We start from the raw sequence: 18,560 nt of genomic DNA, 5'->3' as shown, positions 1-18,560 counted from the left end.
TGGCTGTGTTTTGAGAAGAAAAAGCTCACAACACCTTGTAGTTCCTTCTAACTCTCAAATTTGTGATTTTTGTGAAAGTCAGAGGTGAAAAACTCAGTCAAATTTGAGAAAGTATGTTATATTTATTGTCTGAAAGACCATAGGCAATAAACTCACAGGATGATGAATGATTGTGACCTATAAAATGTAAAAAATACTGATGGAGATCCAATGAAGAATACCTTCTATTCTTATTTATGAATGGGCTTACTGTATAGTCTAGGTAAGTCAATTAATGTCCACTAGTCTAGAAATACTTGTTTTTACCAAGAATCATAAATTGAAGTTATTTATTAATGTAACATTTAGAAAATGCACACAAGACACACAGACACACTATACACAATACTGCCTATGGGCTTCAAAAGGTGGCAGTCAATAACAATTTATTAAATAGCTATGTGCCACACACTGTGCAAGTGTTAGGAGAGATAAAGAAAGGTAAAAGACAAAATCCTTGCTCTCAAGAAACTCACACTCAAAAAGGGGAGTCAATATGTAAGCCGCTATGTACAATCTATCTATATGTGTCTATATATGTGTGTGTGTATGTATGTGTGTGTGTATATATATATATATATACATATATATATATAGAATTATATCTAGAATTAAGAGAGATCAGGAAATGTAATGTTGCCAGAAATTTAAAACTTCGATTTTATGCCTGATTGTGAACCATTCTTCATCACCACCATAAAATCATGGAAGGACAAAGAGATGTTGTCACCTAGATAGCTGACTCTGAAATGAACTCATGACATCTGAACTTTATCCAAGGTACAGGTTTTACAGACTCCTTCAACTACTTGTTGCAGTAGTTCATAGTTATCAGGTCATTTTTCTTAAATCCTAAATTCCTCATGTATCAGTTTTAGATTCTATGCTACACAGCTAATTCCTAACAGAGGCAGGAACAGAATCTCACTTTTAGAATGTTCTTTTTACGGCACTGTGGTGAAAGGGAAAACACTGAATTTGGAATCAGAGGACCTGGGTTTGGATCCAAGTCAAATACCTTTCTGGGTCTTAACTTCCTTGTCTATAAAAGGATAGAGCTGGACTTGATAACCTCTAATTTCTGGGATACTTCCAGCTTTAATCTATGATCATATGATCAAATTTCACAGAGCAGGATTATCTAATCAACATTCTAATTTTACAGATGAAGATAAAGTAAAGATGAAAATGAAAATGAGAAAGTCATGAAGCTAATTCTTGGAGGTCATGATCAGAAGCCATGTTTCCTGATTTTTAATGCAGACTTGGTCAGCAAATCCAAACAGTTTGTACTTGACCCAGCAAATGGTCGTCAAAATTCAATTTAAAGACCTTCAGTATTGGAGAGCTCACTCTTGCTTCAGTATAGATCTAATTGTTAGGAATTCTTTCTTAACACAGATTCAAAGTATGCTTCTATAATTCCCTCCCACATCTTCTAATCCTATATTCTAAGGCCAAGGCACTTTTCTGTGAGTTCCTTTATATCCCGAGAAAGTTTCATTTCCTCAGACCTCATCTCTTTTCTCATATAAACATCCCCATTTTCTTCAACTAATCCATGTACCATATCGAAATGATTCTAGTCCAATCACTATCCCTGTTGGGCTTCCTCTAATTTTTCAATGTCTTTCCCAAAAATGAATTATCCAGGACAGAAAATCCAATTCCATATTTTATATGAACATGAGTTTCAATGAACAATGAATTTTTGATCTTCTGTTTCTCTGAGCAAAGATAACTTTTTAATCTATTTTTGTTAATTCAATCATGAAAAGCTTGTTAGGACTTTCCCCAGCTCTTCAAATGAGATTTATAATCCTTTATTTCTTAACAATCCTACAAAAAAAGCTTCTACACAAAGGAGACTCTCAGTTTTCTCACTCTAACTCTGCTCTAGAGTCTTTCATCAGGGTACTCTTTTCCGGGCCAATTCAGTATTGAAGCCTCTTGATAGAATTGTCATAGGAACACCTCACCCCCCCTACTGCGGGATGCAGTAGAGATTTAGCAGGATATGCATTCTCTCTAATAGCTTATATATGTCCCAGTTTCTTAATATGCCCAATATTATTAATAATTTTTGAAGGAAGAATAGGAACTAATTAGATGTTGACATTAATTCAAAAAGCAATGCTTCTGGATTTATCATAGAATAGATTTTTATCTCAACAATAGAAAACTAATGTTTCTGGCATTTTTATGTGTTGTGATTAGATGAAAACTGAGAAATAAAAATAATATGGAACTAAAAAGGAGTTCACAGATTTGTTATGGGGAATAGTAACAAATGATGGCAAACTATTCTGCAAATACACAGATATATGCATCTTTTCAATATAAATTAAATTCTTTCCCTGTAGGAATATCCAAAGCAATTTCATGCTTAATAGATCTATTATGTAAGATGCCTGTTTTAAGCCTTTCTAAATTACAAAATAATTCAGAAAAACCAGGAGGACTAGTTTTTACAAATTAATGATAAAGTACTAATTATATGTCAGGTTATATGTCAGATATTGTGCTCATACACTGGAGATACAAATTCAAAGAAGCGAGACAATCTCTTGCCTTCAAGAAACTCATAGTCTAACAAGACAGCACATACAGAAGCACTACAAGTAGAAGAAAGACAGTTGATGAGAGACAGTGTAAGTGGACTGATTCGGAAATAGTAGGGAAATGTCATTGATCTTGGGCAGGATAAGGAAAAACCTGTCCATTATTTTTAATATATTAAGCACCTGTTAACCTATTATATACAAAGTATATTAGAAAAAAACAAAACAGTCCTTTCTATCAAGGAACTGATATACAACATGCACAAATAAGTAATGGAAGATAATTATAAAACAATTTTAGAGAAACAGAGATTGCTAACACTTTGAAGAAAGGAGTAGCTTAGAAAAGGCATCAAGTATAAGCTGAACCTCAAAAAGATTTAGGTGATGATTCATTTAATGATTCATAATGATTTTCTGATTTTCTACATAGTAAGCTTATGATATTCATTTATTCACTCTATTTATTATTCTGATGTCATATAGTAGATATCATGTCTAACATCTTTATAACAACTTATAGATTACAAAGTGATTTATATGTTATCAAATGCGATCTTCAAGACAATCTTATGTAATACATACTGTAGGTATTCTTATGCTTATTTTTGCAGATGAAAAAACAGGGAAAACAAGTGACTTATTCAAGGTCACATTACTAGTAAATAGAGGAATTAGATTTCAGACCTTTTAAAACAAAAAGAGATCTCATTCACAAAAATATCATTATGCATAAAAGTAATCTGCCAGACGCCTACAAAACAATGTTTTGTGAAACCCTATACTTTCTAAAATGAAGAGGATGGATTCAATAACATTTTATATCTCTAAATCTGGGATCCTACATTTGGGATTTCTGACTTATTTTCCGACTGAACTATCAATATTTAAATGTTATCACCATATTTCACATAGAAAGTACTCTCCATTTCATTAAAAGCATAAAATGCCTTATCTCCATTAAGCTCATGTTATTTTTTCATTATAGTTTTGTTAACACAAGATTAAAATTGCTTTCTCATCTTGCCACCTAAGTCAAACATAAGCTATTTAGTTTAGTTCATAGTTTGATAGAGGTCATGGTAGGTTCATTCATTAAGCAACAACTATTTATTAAGCTCCTGCTGTGAGTAGAGTAGAATTCTAAATGATGTGACAGGAAGATAAAAATAAGGATAGTCTTGTCCTCAATAAAATTTATAATCTACTTGTTCCTTTGTATACATAATTTTTATAATTATTTCATTAGTCCAACAACACTGTATTAATGAACTACATATAAATGGATCCAAAAACACTTCATTATTAAGGTATTCTTCATTTGGAACCAAGCAATTCTCAAGCATCACAGACAGAGATAACAGATTGACATTGGTGACAATTCTAACACTAAGGGTAATTGATGCTAGAGTAGAACCCTAGGTTATAGGCTGTTATTATGTCCAATGGAAATTTTCCAGAGTACACATGATGGTTTTACATTTTCAATAGAGTTCCATTTAGCTTCTGAATTGCATTTTCTAAAGGAACGCACAGTCTGAATGAAATAATCTGAATGGCACAGCTTTGTTTTCCATGTTTCCTTGGTGCTTTGACACTTGCCTTTATAACATGTGATAGTTTATAAAAATATTAAAGTCTCATTTTATGAAGAAGGAAGCTAAGGCCAATGAGCTAAAGCAACTTGCTCATTGCTAAGAAAAATACTTTATATTTATTCTGTTTCTTCAGGAGGTTTTTAAAAAAACAAACAAACAAACAAACAAACAAAAAAAAAACAAGCTGTCTTTAAATTGGAACCTGGATTCTGAAATGAATCCTCATAATAAGATTAAACAACTACTACAACAACTCTTTGGGTAAATGCTTCTAATTTCAGCAAATAGAAAGCCTAGAAGGCTTAGAGAAGCAATTTAGTATAGAATGGTTTCAGGATTCAGATTGAGAAGATGGACTTAGATGATCTGCCTCCAAATTTCCCTTATTTCTCATACACTCTGACCCAGTTGTAGGACTAATGTGAATCATTTAGTCCCTGAGTCTTAGTTTTCTATTCCACAAAGTCACCTGTTCAGGTGTGAGAATTTCAAAACACAGGCAGCATTACTTTTTAGAGCAATTCATCTATACCAAAGTTAAGTCCTCTTTATTTTCCTCTTTTTCTCTCACAACTTTTCTTTACTATACATTTTTAATTTATCTATTTATGTATTATTATTTTATTTTTACTATTGCCCTTTCTACTCTAGATGGCAGTAACAGATTGAGTTTAGAGGCTGTGTCTTTGAACAGCATTTGCTATCATCCCTCACTTCTCTCGTCTTTAGTTTTACTTCTCTTCTTCAACATAGCATCAGACTATTCTTATATATCAATATTTACCTTCATGTAGATGACATGTCCCTTAAAAAAGGAAATAGAGCATGCCAGAAAATCTGATGTAATGAAGAGAAAAGCAAAGCAATTGCTTATATTTCCAATGAAATACATAATAATCTGACTGTGCCTGGAGGCACAGAAATTAAGTAGGGAAAATGCAACTTTTGATTTAAAAGATTTAAACTTCAAATAAGATTTTGCAGGTTTACATATATATATATGTAGATATATAATCCACATATGTATGCATGTATGTAAAGAAGAATGAAAGGAGAAGAGGAAGAGAGAAGGGGAAGAAGAGAGAAAGGGACCTTGAAAATCATTTCGGCCTGATCTGATCACAACATTATGAGAGTAAAACAAATCAGGTTAAAAAAATTGTTATTTAACAAAATAAATGAAAATGAAATAAAACAGAGATAATATTAATATGTGAATTTTTCTGTGTGGACAGGGATCTGGATTCTTATGGCCCCTTCTTCTATTTGAGTTTAACATCACTGATTAGACCACCCATTAAGTGTGGAATCCCTCTCCAATAGCCTCAATAAGGAATCCTTTTAATGTCTAATAGTTCATTCCATTATGGATTTTTCTCAGCCCCAGAGGGCGAAAATAGGACAAAGGGTAAAACTTACTGGGAGTCTTTCAGCCTAATGAAGGATTTATATCAAGCTTTTTTTTTTTTTTTTTTTTTTTAAATCAACCATTCAGCTTCATATCAAGCTGGAAGATGCCTCCTTACAACTTCCATCCTTTGTCCTAAATATTGCTGTTCAGTTGTTTTTAGTTGTGTCCAACCTTCTGTGTTCCCATTTGTGGTTTTCTTAGCAAAGACATTAAAATAGTTTGCCACTTCCTTCTCCAGCTCATTTTACAAATAAGTAAACTGAGACAAACATATTTAAATTACTTGTTCATGGTTATGTAGCTAGTAAATGGCTGAGGTCGTATTTGAATTTATGAAGATGAATCTTCCTTATTCTAGTTGGCACTTATCTACTGTGTCATCTAACTGCTTTAAGTCAAGTAGACTTAATTTAATCCAATCTCTCTTTTCAGGATTCATTTTCTACTTCAAGGCCAAAATTATCTTTTTATTTTCTACTTTATCATTCATGTTCCCTATGATGAATATGACATCTTTTTTGATGTCATTTTTAGATGTTCTAAGTCTTCATCGAACTAATTAACTTTGGCTTCTTTGGCATCAGTAGTTGGAGCACAGACATATTATTGTGATATTGAATGATTTGCCTTGGATTTGAACAGATATCATTTGGTCACTTTTGAGATTAGTTCTAGTTCTGCTTTTCTCATCTTTTTCAAAGAAGCAAAGGAATGAAAGACCAAATTGCCCACATTCATTAGATTATGAAGAAAGTAAGGAAGTTCCAGAAAACACATCTCCTTTTTCTTCAATGACTACACTAAAGCCTTTGACTGTGTGGATTATAACTAATTGTGACAAGTCCTCAGAGAGATGGGCAGATCATTTTACTGCTCCTGAGAAGCCTATATGTGGGCTAAGATGCACTAGTTAGGAACAAAAAGGGAACAGCTTATTGGTGTACTATTGGAAATGGAATAAAACAAGGCTGTGGATCTACACTTTATTTATTTAACTTATATGCAGAGTATATCATGCAAAATACCAGGCTGGATTAACAAAAAGCTGGAATTAAGGTAACCTGGAGAAATATTAACAATATGAGATATGCAGACAATAGCATTGTAATGACAGAAAGTGAAAAGGAATTAAAGAGTCTTGATAAAGGTAAAAGAGGAGAATGTAAAGCTGGCTTGAAGCTTAACATCCCCCAAAAACAAGATCTTGGCAACTGGACCCATTACTTCTTGGCAAATAAAGGGAGAAGAAATGGGAGCAGTGTCAGATTTTACATTCTTAGGCTTAAAGATGACTCCAGATAGTGACTGTAGTAAATTTAAAATTAACTAGGAAATTTTTTGAATGCTTGCTCCTCAATCTGGAATTATGCCCAAAAAGTTATCAAACTGTGCATACCCTTTGATCCAGCAGTGTTTCTATTGGGCTTATATCCCAAAGAGGTGCTAAAGAAGGGAAAGGGACCTGTATGTGCCAAAATATTTGTAGCAGCCCCGTTTGTAGTGGCTAGAAACTGGAAAATGAATGGATGCCCATCAATTGGAGAATGGCTGGGTAAATTGTGGTATATGAATGTTATGGAATATTATTGCTCTGTAAGGAATGACCAACAGGATGAATACAGAGAGGCTTGGAGAGACCTACATGGACTGATGCTAAGTGAGATGAGCAGAACCAGGAGATCATTATACACTTCGACAACGATATTGTATGAGGATGTATTCTGATGGAAGTGGATTTCTATGACAAAGAGACCTAACTGAGTTTCAATGGATAAATGATGGACAGAGACAGCTACACCCAGAGAAGGAACACTGGGAAACGAATGTGAACTATTTGCATTTTTGATTTTCTTCCCGAGTTATTTTTACCTTCTGAATCCAATTCTCCCTGTGCAACAGGAGAACTGTTCAGTTCTGCAAATATGTATTATATCTAGGATATACTGCAACATACTTAACATATATAGGACTGCTTGCCATCTTGGGGGGGGTGGAGGGAGAGAGGGGAAAAAAATGAAACATAAGCGAGTGCAAGGGATAATGTTGTAAAAAATTACCCTGGCATGGATTCTGTCAATACAAAGTTATTATTAAATAAAATAAAATTTAAATTAAAAAAAAATAAATGCTTGCTCCTTGGAAACTGGATATATCATAAAAAGCAGAGGCAACACTTTGATGACAAAGGTCCATAGAGTCAAAGCTGAGATTTTTCCCATAGTAATGTGTGGCTGTGATAACTGGACTATAAAGAAAGCTGAGTGTGCCTTAGAATCAATGTTTTTAAAATGGTCAAATCAGACAATATTTAAATAAATTAATCCATACTATTCATTAAAAGATGAAATATTCAAGCTGAAACTTAAGTACTTTTGCCACATAATGAGAAGACCCTGCTGTTAGGAAAGATGGAAGGTAAAAGGAAAAAGGGGATATGATGAGACTGAGAGACAAGTATCATAGAAACAATGAATATGAACTTAGACTTGGAGAGATAGAGGAAGATAGAAGGACCTAATACTCTATATTATCCACAAGGTCACCCAGAATCAAACACTACTGAAAAAGGAAACATAAACAGCAATTTTTTTCAGGAAACACAAACTTTCAACTCTTAAAAGATAGTGATTGAACATAAATAGCAACTCTTTTCTAGTAAGAAACTTTCAATTCTTAAAAGACTATGATCATATTAAATTTTATTATTATATTCATAAGCTTACAGATCTAGAACCATCTAGAGCCCTGAGAAATCATGTGGTCTAAATTCCTTATTTTAATGAAAAAGAAACTGAAGTTGATATGTTATGTGACTTAGTCAAAATTATACAAGTAGCAAAGTAGAGCCAGGATTCTATAATTCAGGTACTTTGGCTAATATTTGGCCTAAGTCAGTTACAAAAAGCCACTCCTCCCCTTTTCCCTGATCTTTTCTTTATGCTATTATGTTCTCAGTTCCTTCAAACAATCCTTTTATTATTGAAAACTTATTTTTGCGTCAACTATAATGAGCCCTGAGATGAATTCCAAAAATATTTTGAGAGAAGGCAGTGATAGTCCTAGGCTTCCCAATCTGTCTGTTTTAAAGGAAACACATTTTCAAAATGCAATTCTAATAAATATATTAATCAATTAGTCATTTTACCACTATATATTCAATGGTCCCTCACCAAGCTACCATTCATATGAAACTTTGGATAGAATAAGAAGAAAAACTCATTTCAGTTGAGCTATCAGAGCACTTAACCTCCCCCATCTCTGTCATTCAAAGGGAGACACTGAGTTAAAATTATGCTTCTCCAACTGCTTCAATTAGGCCCTAATCCTTTGTGGATATCCCATTTAGAAGATGGAGATTTGCTGGATGGTCCTGATTACATGCAAGCCTCTTGCCCAACTAGAGAAAGAGACAACTTGCATATGATTAAGTAAAAATCTGTGCTTAATGTTTGTAGTTAAGTAAATTAAGGGCAGCTGGCATGGATATATTTCTGCACATGGCTCCTGGGAATGCAACTTCAGTGGCTCATGAAATAATGAAGTAATCCAGCTGGATGAACAGAGATAACCAATAGTTTTGGAAATGATCTACTTAAACCATCCCAGGTCATGTGACTAAAGCCTCAAATCTAAAGCTAAAATATTTCTTGACAAGGGAAGGGCATGCAGCCTGCCAGCATACTGTTTTCACTGAATTTTAGGTATAAGTTTTTCTTGATTGAATGAATGCATAGGGGAAAAGATATTATACACATACAATGTGCAGAGAACTGCATTAATTCTGGGGGTTGGACCCCAAACAAATAGTTTAGAATTCCAATAACATCATGGATCAAAATTATGGTATCAAGATTTTAAAAAGTAGTGGTACTTTGTATTTTATTGAGATTGTATTTATTGAGATGTACAATTGCACATCTATTATCTCATTTAGAAAATAAACTCTGAGAATAGAGATTTTTTCCATTCTTTGAAATTGTATCCCAGCATCTGGCACTATGCCTGGCAGATAATAGACACTTAATAATAAATGTTTATCGATTGATTAATTGACTAAGCCTCAGGACAAGACAGTGAGAGAAGTAGCAGAAGCATAATTATACCCAATTTGTAGATTAGTAAGAAAAAAATGCACAAACTTTGTCTTCAAAGTCACATAACTAGTTGTTATATGTGACATATGTGACTAGATCCCAGATTTTGGTTCCTGTGTGTTTACACATTCTTTTCATTAAACTATGAGATGTTTCCATATCTCTACTAACAAAAATTCTTGAATTATGAATGGGTACTAGGAAAAAGAGGTTTAATAAATTAGTCCCTTATCCAAATGCATGAATTTGAAATACCTTGCTTTTTTCAGTAGATAGATAGAAGGTAACCAATAGCACTTGTATTAATCTTTTTAAGTTTCTTGAAAGTAAAGATTCTTTGTCTTTGTATTTCTACTATTATGTGGAATACCTAGCATAAAAAAGGTGCTTAATAAATGCCTGATTATCTCATCATCACTTTGATTGTATTTAACAAATTCATAGAACCAGATTACTGGAAAAGATATCTGAAATTTTCTATGCCAACCAAGTCCTAAAGTTTGAATGTCTTCTACAATATTTCTAACAAGTGGCCGTTCAGTCTTAGAATTAAAATCCCCAATTAATGCAGAACTTACTACTTGCCAAGGCAGCCCTTTTTTATTATTGGCCATATCTAGTTACACGAAATATTCATGTTGAAATAAAGCTTTCCTCCCTGCAATTTCCACAAAATGCTTTTCCTTTTGCCCTCTACTAATGAGCAGAATAGATGTGGTCTCCCTTCTACAAGACAGTTCATATATTTGAGGGTTCTGCTCATATACCCACAAATTATTTTCTTCTCCATGCTAAACATTTTCAATTCCTTTAACCAATTCTTTTTTGAAGATATGGTTCAAAGCCTCCTGCTCTCCTTGTCATTCTCTTCTCCACTATTCAATGAGTGAATAATGGATTAAGAAATTTAAGGTTTGTTATACAAGGAACAAAGCACCAAATACAATTGCTTTCTTTAGTTTATTACTTTGAAACAATATTGGTTTCATTTGTTGTCTCTTTGCAAGATTGCTATGAAGAAATCATTAAAGTGATTAAAAACATATTTCATTAAAAATCAACTAACTAGCACATAAAATTAGTGATCTCTAGAGCTATGGAAAGGACCTTCTTCTGGTTCAAATCATTAATTTTACAGATGATAAAAGCAAGACCCAGAAAAGTTAAATGTGACAGTCAAGATTTTCATTAGATCTCCTCTCTCTAAAGCCAATGTTCTTTATACTGCATCAAAGACTTCTACAAGATCTTCCATTAAAATGTTAAAGCTCAATTACTTGTGCAATTGTATTTATGTGAGATTGTATTTATAGGAACAAATAACCATAACCATAATTTTAAATATTGTTTTAGGACCTACAAAGTACTTTACATACATGATAACATTTGATTCTTATAAAAGCTTTTGAAGTAGGTGGGGCAGATACTAGCATGCTCAGAGTATCTGAGAAGAAACCGAAGCCCAAAATCTTGGGATGTCTCAGATCACAAAACTAGTAAATGTAAGAGCCAACATTCTAAGTATTGTGCTTTTTAAACTCATTGCATATAAATAATAGACAATGTACTGACTGAGCCTTGAGTAAGGAAGACTTGAGTTCAAATTTGGTCTCAGACACTTACTAGCTCAGACACTAAATCACTTAATCCTGTTTGCCTCAGTTTCTTTATCTGTAAAAATAAGCTGAAGAAGGAAATGGCAAACCACTCTAGTGTCTTTGCCAAGAAAACTCCAAATGAGATCATGAAAAGTTGAAAATGACTGAATAATAACAGAATATCTTATTAATGGCTATTACTATAATTCTCAATCATCGTGTTTATCCATCATCATCATCATCATCAAATATTTCTCATAAGTAAAGGTTAACCTTTATATTCTCTGTGATGAAAACATACAATTTACACCCTAGCATTCTGTTTTGCTTCCTTTTTCATCAGTGGCAGTAGAGGATTGTGCTATGTATTTGACCAGTGGGGTAATTCCTTAAAATGAAAAAGTTCAGGGGGCTACATTTATATTACAAAACTCTAGCTCTAAGCTTTTATACACTTATCCTTCCATTGGAACATTCTCCTTTCCCAGACACTAAATCCAACTTAACTCTTCTTTCAATTTCACCCTTATACCAGTTAGCTACCTGGTTGAGGGCCAGGGGCCCAAAGTGGGGTGGTATTATGGAATTATAGAACAGAAAGGAAGTTTCATCACACCATGTATCACACTCACTGTAGCCCTGGCTTAAAACTCTCCAATCAGGAATGCATATATCTTCCAGGATTATGACTTAAATATCCAATATTGGAGGTAGGGTAAGAATAACTCAAAATAATAAAGAGAAAGCTGGATAGTCTCAAAGTTTAGGAATCTAATAAATTAACTACTGGAAAACAAACATAACAAAGAAAGAATCAATGCACTAAGATTTACATCACTGACCCATCCGTTGTTATTCAGCATTAAATGTTTATTTTTCTTGTAATTTGATTTAGTCCCGGATTGTTACTTTTCACTTTCATCCAGAAATGTTTTTTCTCCCCACTAAATTCAGGGACAGTACAATACTTTCCTCACAGGGCTTTCCTGGAACTGTATCTCAGAGTACCAGACGGGCTTTATCAATGTACACACTAATGAAAGCTGACTGGCTCTAGCAGATTGGCCCCCTGCTGAGTTTGGAAGCAGGGATGCTAGGTCCAATCGCAGTCTGTGCCTTCACTACTACATGCCTTCTATGGCATTCTGGAAAGTGATTACCACTGCTAGAAATGGGCCTAGGGGGCAGAGACAGTGTACAGTCCTCTTGTAACCTCCATCTTAACACTGGCAGAAAGGGAAAGGGAGCAGAAAAGGGAACAAAATGGGCACAAAAGCCCATTGGAAAAGGAAAAGAGAGGAGTAAATGTAACAACCTCAGAAGTTATTCCACATCTCTCTTACCTTTAGAAATGTGTCTTTTCAAGTATAAATGTAGATATGGTTATTTTTATGCTCCACAGATGTGATTTTCCTCACTCTAATATTCCTTTTCTTATTTTTCGTGGTGGACTAATAAATAAATTTATTCTTGGAAGGCATCTTAGAGATAAGTGGTCTAGGTCCCTTGTTTTATAGATAAGGAAACCAAAGTTTAAATTTCACAGGGGTCCTCAAACTTTTTAAACAGGGGGCCAGTTCTCTGTCCTTCAGACTGTTGGAGGGTCAGACTATAGTAAAAACAAAAACTTTGTTTTGTGGGCTTTTAAATAAAGAAACTTCATAGCCCTAGGTGAGGGGGATAATCGTCCTCAGCTGCCGCATCTGGCCCGTGGGCCGTTGTTTGAGGACACCTGGTTAAAGGTTGATTGTGGATCATTCCCAAGTACTAAGTATCTGAAGGAGGATAGGAATATATGTCTTCCTAATGCTGAGTCCAGGGAGGTAGTACAGACAGTATACTGAATTGGGAATCAAGAGGACCTGCATTTAAATCCAGACTTCCCCTCTTATTATTGTGTGACTTGCTTTCCCCATCTACAAACTGACAGATGGCCTTTCTGAGCTTTAAACCTTGATCCATTACATCATGCTATTTGATTTTCTCCCTCTCAGATGGTATAAGTCCTTTTTAAGCACATGCTTCTTCTATTCTTCCTCTAATGCTTTCTAGAATTTATAATTCCCTAAATGTAAATTCTTGCTTTTGAGTGATACTTTTGAGTGTCACAACTCAAAGCGTCAAAGTGACTAAGAAGCAAGATACTCTGTGATATGTATCCAAATGAGTTGTAAACAGGCAGGGGGGTGTTATTTGGGGCTCATCTTTCAGCATTTTTACCGGCAGCATCATTAGATCCATAAACAAGTTCCTGAAAGAATAGTGAACTAGAATGAGGCTTGTAGATTTGCCTCCATCAATACCACTCCACTTCCCCAGCTTGCTCAGCAGGGGGCATCAAATGCTCATGAGATTTCAATAGCAAGTTTTAAGACTTGTCCCATTTCAGTCCAGCCCTGGCTTAGTATAACGTGAAAACCGGAGCAAGGGAAACTTTAACATACAAAAACAAATATATATTTATTTATCTTTGTTCACAAAACACCTTTCCTCTAAGAAATGGAAGAGGCTCTTTACAGACATTATTTTATTAGCTCTCCCAGCACAATGAAAGCAAATTATCATCAACCTCTGAATTCCCCAAATTAAAAAAAAAAAAAAAAAAAAAACAATTTAATGAAATCTCAGCCACTAGTCTACCTAGTTTTGTTTAGTCACCCAAAATAGGGGAGTCCAAAGTCATTAGTCTACTTAAAGAAAAGTAGAAGGGAGATGTTATAGTTTTGGGGCTGCTCTGGTATCTTCTAGGAAAGACTTTAGCTTAAAAAAGGCAAGATCTGGAGCAGCTGGTTGGTGTAATGGATAGAGCACCAACCCTGAAGTCAGGAGGACCTGAGTTCAAATGTGACTCAGACACTTAACACTTCCTGGCTATGTGACCCTGGGCAACTCACTTAACCCAAACTGCCAAAGCAAAAAAGAAAAAGGAAAAAAAGCAAGCTCTCCCAGTGCATCCAGAGCCATCATCCTGATCCATATATCTCTGGAAGACAGAGTGAGGCTGATGAACCTGCTCAGCCCTCATTCACATGCTTATCATAGTATCATCTTCCTGAAGTTATTAGTCCCCGTTGAGAATGAAGGACAAACAACAATAAATGTGCAGGAAATGATGTTGAAAGGCAAGAGACACAGTGGTAAAGGCATTGGTCCTAGAATCAGGAAGGCCCAAGTTCAAAATCTGACCTCAGATACTTCCTCAGCTATATGCTTCTGGAAGTCATTTAATCTCTGCTAGCTACAGTTTTCTGTTCTGTAAAATGGGAATAATAATAGGTTACCTACCTGGGGGTTGTTGTGAGGATAAACTGAGATAATATTTATAAAATGCTCTGTAAACCTTAAAGTGCTATGTGGTTATTAACTATTAAGCTAGAGAAGATAAAGGATTTACATTTTTATCTCTCTGCTCAAACTTTCAGATACTGTATAATCCCTTGAACTTGTGAATGACTCATAGAGATGAACGGCCATAGATGACCATGACTCCCCTCTCTGTTCCATCCTCTTGTCCCTGGTTTTAGGAAAGGGGTTTTAGAACATGCCCTACTAGAGACATGGTGCCAGCCAAAATAATGCTGGTGGATAGGACTTCCAGCGACACTATTACAGTTTTTAGAGACCCTATAGGTTCAAAAGTAGAAGGGAAGAAGCAGCCAATACATAGAAGCAGTTTTGGGGAGCTTGACTTATAAATAGGTTGCCTTGACCACACTGTCCAAATATGTCCAAAACTGACCAAATATAGTTTTCTAATGAATTGCTGGGATTTAAAAAAAAAACTTCTATTTAATAACAGCTAGTATTTTAAAAGTCTATAAAGTATTTTATACAATTTATTTCATATGAGCTACATAACTACCTTTTGTGATAGGGACTGCAAGTATAATTATTCCCCTTTTGCAGACAAGTAAACTGAGGCTGAGAGAGTTAAGGTGACTTGCCCCAAATATTTTCTAATTCCAAGTTCAGGCATCTTTTTTTTTTTTTTTTTTCTGCATTATACTTCCACCAAATACTCATTAATCTGATAATGATCTATAATCATTATTATCAATGTCCCTAGTAATATAATGTGAGCTCCTCTGGGGCAGGAATGGTTTCACTATACTTGTATAATTTAACACAATGCTTTACACATTTCAGACTGTTAATAGTCCTTTGTTGAATTGAGTTGACCATGTTCTCCACAATAACGCTGTGACTTACAAGTATTATAATCCCTAGTTTACAGATGAGGAAACTAAAGTTCAGAGACCATAAATGACTTATTTAGAACCACAAAGCTAGTGAGTAGAAGAATTAGGTCTCCAACCCAGAATTTATTTTTCAAAATTCAGTGCTCTTTCAAGTAGACCAGTCTGCCCCTAGAAGTAAACAAAAATCCTCTTAAAAAAAAAAAAAAAAAAAAAAAAGCACACAGTTCTGGGAGAAAGCAGCTTTGGAATCTTAACAGCTTAGTCCGAATGCTTTCTTAATAGCTGACTTAATGGGAATTTTAAATGGCAAGAGCAAAGGGTAAAGAGGACAGGAAAGGAGACAAGTATGTCAAGTGGGCATGGATACTCTATACTCTTTCTTGGTGATCTCAACAGCTTTCCTGGGCTCCCTAGTGCCCCTAGAATTAGTAGTGAAAATTCTGTGCACATGGACAGTTTCCAAGTTTCTACAAGATTTGGGGTGGGGAAAAAAGCTACAATATCTAGTGAGAAATCTTTGTACTACATTTCCCAGAAGGCTGTGTATAAAACATGGCAACATTATCCAGGACACACCCTGATTGAGTAGGACTGCTTTCAGTACATATAGCTTAAAAGAGGCTATGAGAGTCTCATGGGAGAATGGTGAAATTCAGGTAAGTGATGGCTGGAAGATGCAAGCAGGAAAATGAGAGCTACAAATAGTAGCCATGTCTAGACCTTGCTGTGAATGTGAACTGGAATGGCAAGAGCCAATCTGATGTGAGTAAACTCAGAAATTTGTAGAATGGAATTCTGAGAGGTGCCAAATGGATTCATATATCCTGCGTTTTTGTTTTTTTTTAACCAATAATGAAAGAGAATTAATGAAACAAATGTAGCTAAAATTCTAATATCTAATAGCTTGAGTGAGTGATCTGACCTTATCTCCTCCCTGCCATGTTGGGGGGAAAGAAAGGGTTTAATTGTGGAAATGTTTACAACCTGATTCAATAACTAGTTATTGATTTAACTAATATTCTGATTAATTAAATGACTTTTGTCTGACTCCATAAATAATCTATCATGGTCCAGCTGGGAATTACTGGTTGAGACTGAGATGAAGAGAAAATCAAAACAGTAAAATAAACTCCCAGAGCTGCATGAAGGTCCACATTACATTTGTAAAGTTCATCTAAGATTTTTTTTTTTTTGGTTGAATAAAACTATTTAGAGCACAGAGTCAAATTAAGGCTATTTATTCTATCATTTTAACAATCTCCTAAAGATTTTTTCCCTTTTCCTCCCAAATTATAACTGACTGTAAAGTTTTTCAACTCAATTTATATGTCAGATCAGCTGTTTTAAAATAGCTTTTATCCTATTATGGGTCAAAATGTTGTTAGGGTGGTGCAGTTTTTTGTTTGTTGTTTCTTTTTGGTGCCAAAGCAGCATTGATTAAAACTGCCACTGTACATTGCACTTTTGAGTACTGAATTAAATAATCATCATGGGGATATATTCAGGATGTGGAGTCCCTGCACAATTAGAAAATTAGTGCTCATTAATAGAATTTGACCTTATCTAAGATTGATGGTTTGGGGGAAACTCTGAAGATGATGCTATAAAGATAAAGGTTCTGAACCAGAAGTGAGGAACATCTAGCCCTCAGACTGTATAAAGTCCTTGAAATCATATGGTATAATCTTGATAAGACAACCAAAAGTGACAATCACCTCACACTGCTTGAGTTCTTTAAATTGATAATTTTGTATGGCCTGCAAATGATATTATAAATATCCATATGGTCCTTGGCAGAAGAAAGGTTTCCTACCCCTCCTGTATACCATGATGTGAATACTGAGGAAATAAAAATAAAGATAATTCTTCTCAATGAGGGAAGGACTCTTTTAATCCTAAAACCTCATGGGAACATTGTGTCTCCATGGACACATTCATCAATAGACAAAATGCAAACCCCTTGACCTGGCATTTAAAGCCTTCTGCAATCTGATTTTAATTTACCTTTCCTGCCTTATTTCATATTAATTCCCTAATATGAACCATTACACATTTCAGCCAAACTGACCCATTAGAAATCCTCCAAGAGAAGTATTTCATATACCATCTGTCTTTATATATTCTGTCTCCCAGGCTTGGAATGTACTCTTTCCTCACACCCACTTCTTAGAATTCTTAGTTTCTTTTCAGGTGTTACCTCCTATGGGGAAGTATTTCTGCTTCCACACTGCTATTATTACTCTCCCTCTTTATGAATTATCTTATATTTACTTATCGATGTACATGTTACATCCAGTCAGAAATATATAAGCCTCTTTACGACAGGGTCTTTCATTTTCATCCTTAAATTCCCAGTACTTAACACAGTGCCTGGCACACAGCTGCTGTTTAATAAATGTTAAATGCACAAATGAATGAATGTCCCTATGCTCCCTATTGTGCCATCTTTTCTAGATTTTTCTGAGCTTTAGGTCCTAAGTGACCTTACTTCCTTACTTCAGGGCCTGAGTGAGCTTGGGTCTCAGGAAGTGAGGAAGGAACCAAGACAGAATGGAAGCCCACTAAAAGACCACCTTTACTTTAAAACTCTGCCTAGGGATAAGTTGTGCGCTCATAAAAGAAATCCTTATCTTGAGTTTATCTTCCTTCCCCTTGTAGTTCAGAGCCTACTAACCTAAGGGCTTAGAAATCAGCTAAAGCATTTAATAAGTATTTAATATACCCAGTTCAATAAACTTCCATTAGTCTCTATTACCTCTAGATCAAAAATAAACTATTATGTATGGAATCTAAAATTCTTTACAATATGGCTTCTACCTACCTTTCCAGCTTTATTATATATAACTACCCTACATACATTCCCCTCCAATTTACCAATATTCGGTCTACGTAGCTTCTCTCCAGAAGCTCTTCTAAGACAGGGTCTTTCGTTTTTATCTTTAAATGCTATTTGAATGCCTTGCTGCTCCTCACAGAGAATATTCCATCTACTAGGCATTCATACTCAAGATTTAGAACCCCAAGATTCTGGATCAAGCTCAGTTCAAATACTACCTTCTA

At 34.8% G+C, this 18,560-nt stretch overlaps 1 protein-coding gene across 6 annotated transcripts in view; it reads right to left on the bottom strand.

Annotated features, from left to right (window-relative positions):
* Window positions 1-18,560, bottom strand: part of LDLRAD4 (low density lipoprotein receptor class A domain containing 4) — a 578,057-nt gene that overhangs the window by 16,733 nt on the left and 542,764 nt on the right. The window lies entirely within an intron of this gene.

This window comes from Antechinus flavipes, chromosome 1, assembly GCF_016432865.1.
Source record: "Antechinus flavipes isolate AdamAnt ecotype Samford, QLD, Australia chromosome 1, AdamAnt_v2, whole genome shotgun sequence".
Lineage (NCBI taxonomy): Eukaryota > Metazoa > Chordata > Mammalia > Dasyuromorphia > Dasyuridae > Antechinus > Antechinus flavipes.
This window is presented reverse-complemented; position numbering and strand designations above follow the sequence as displayed.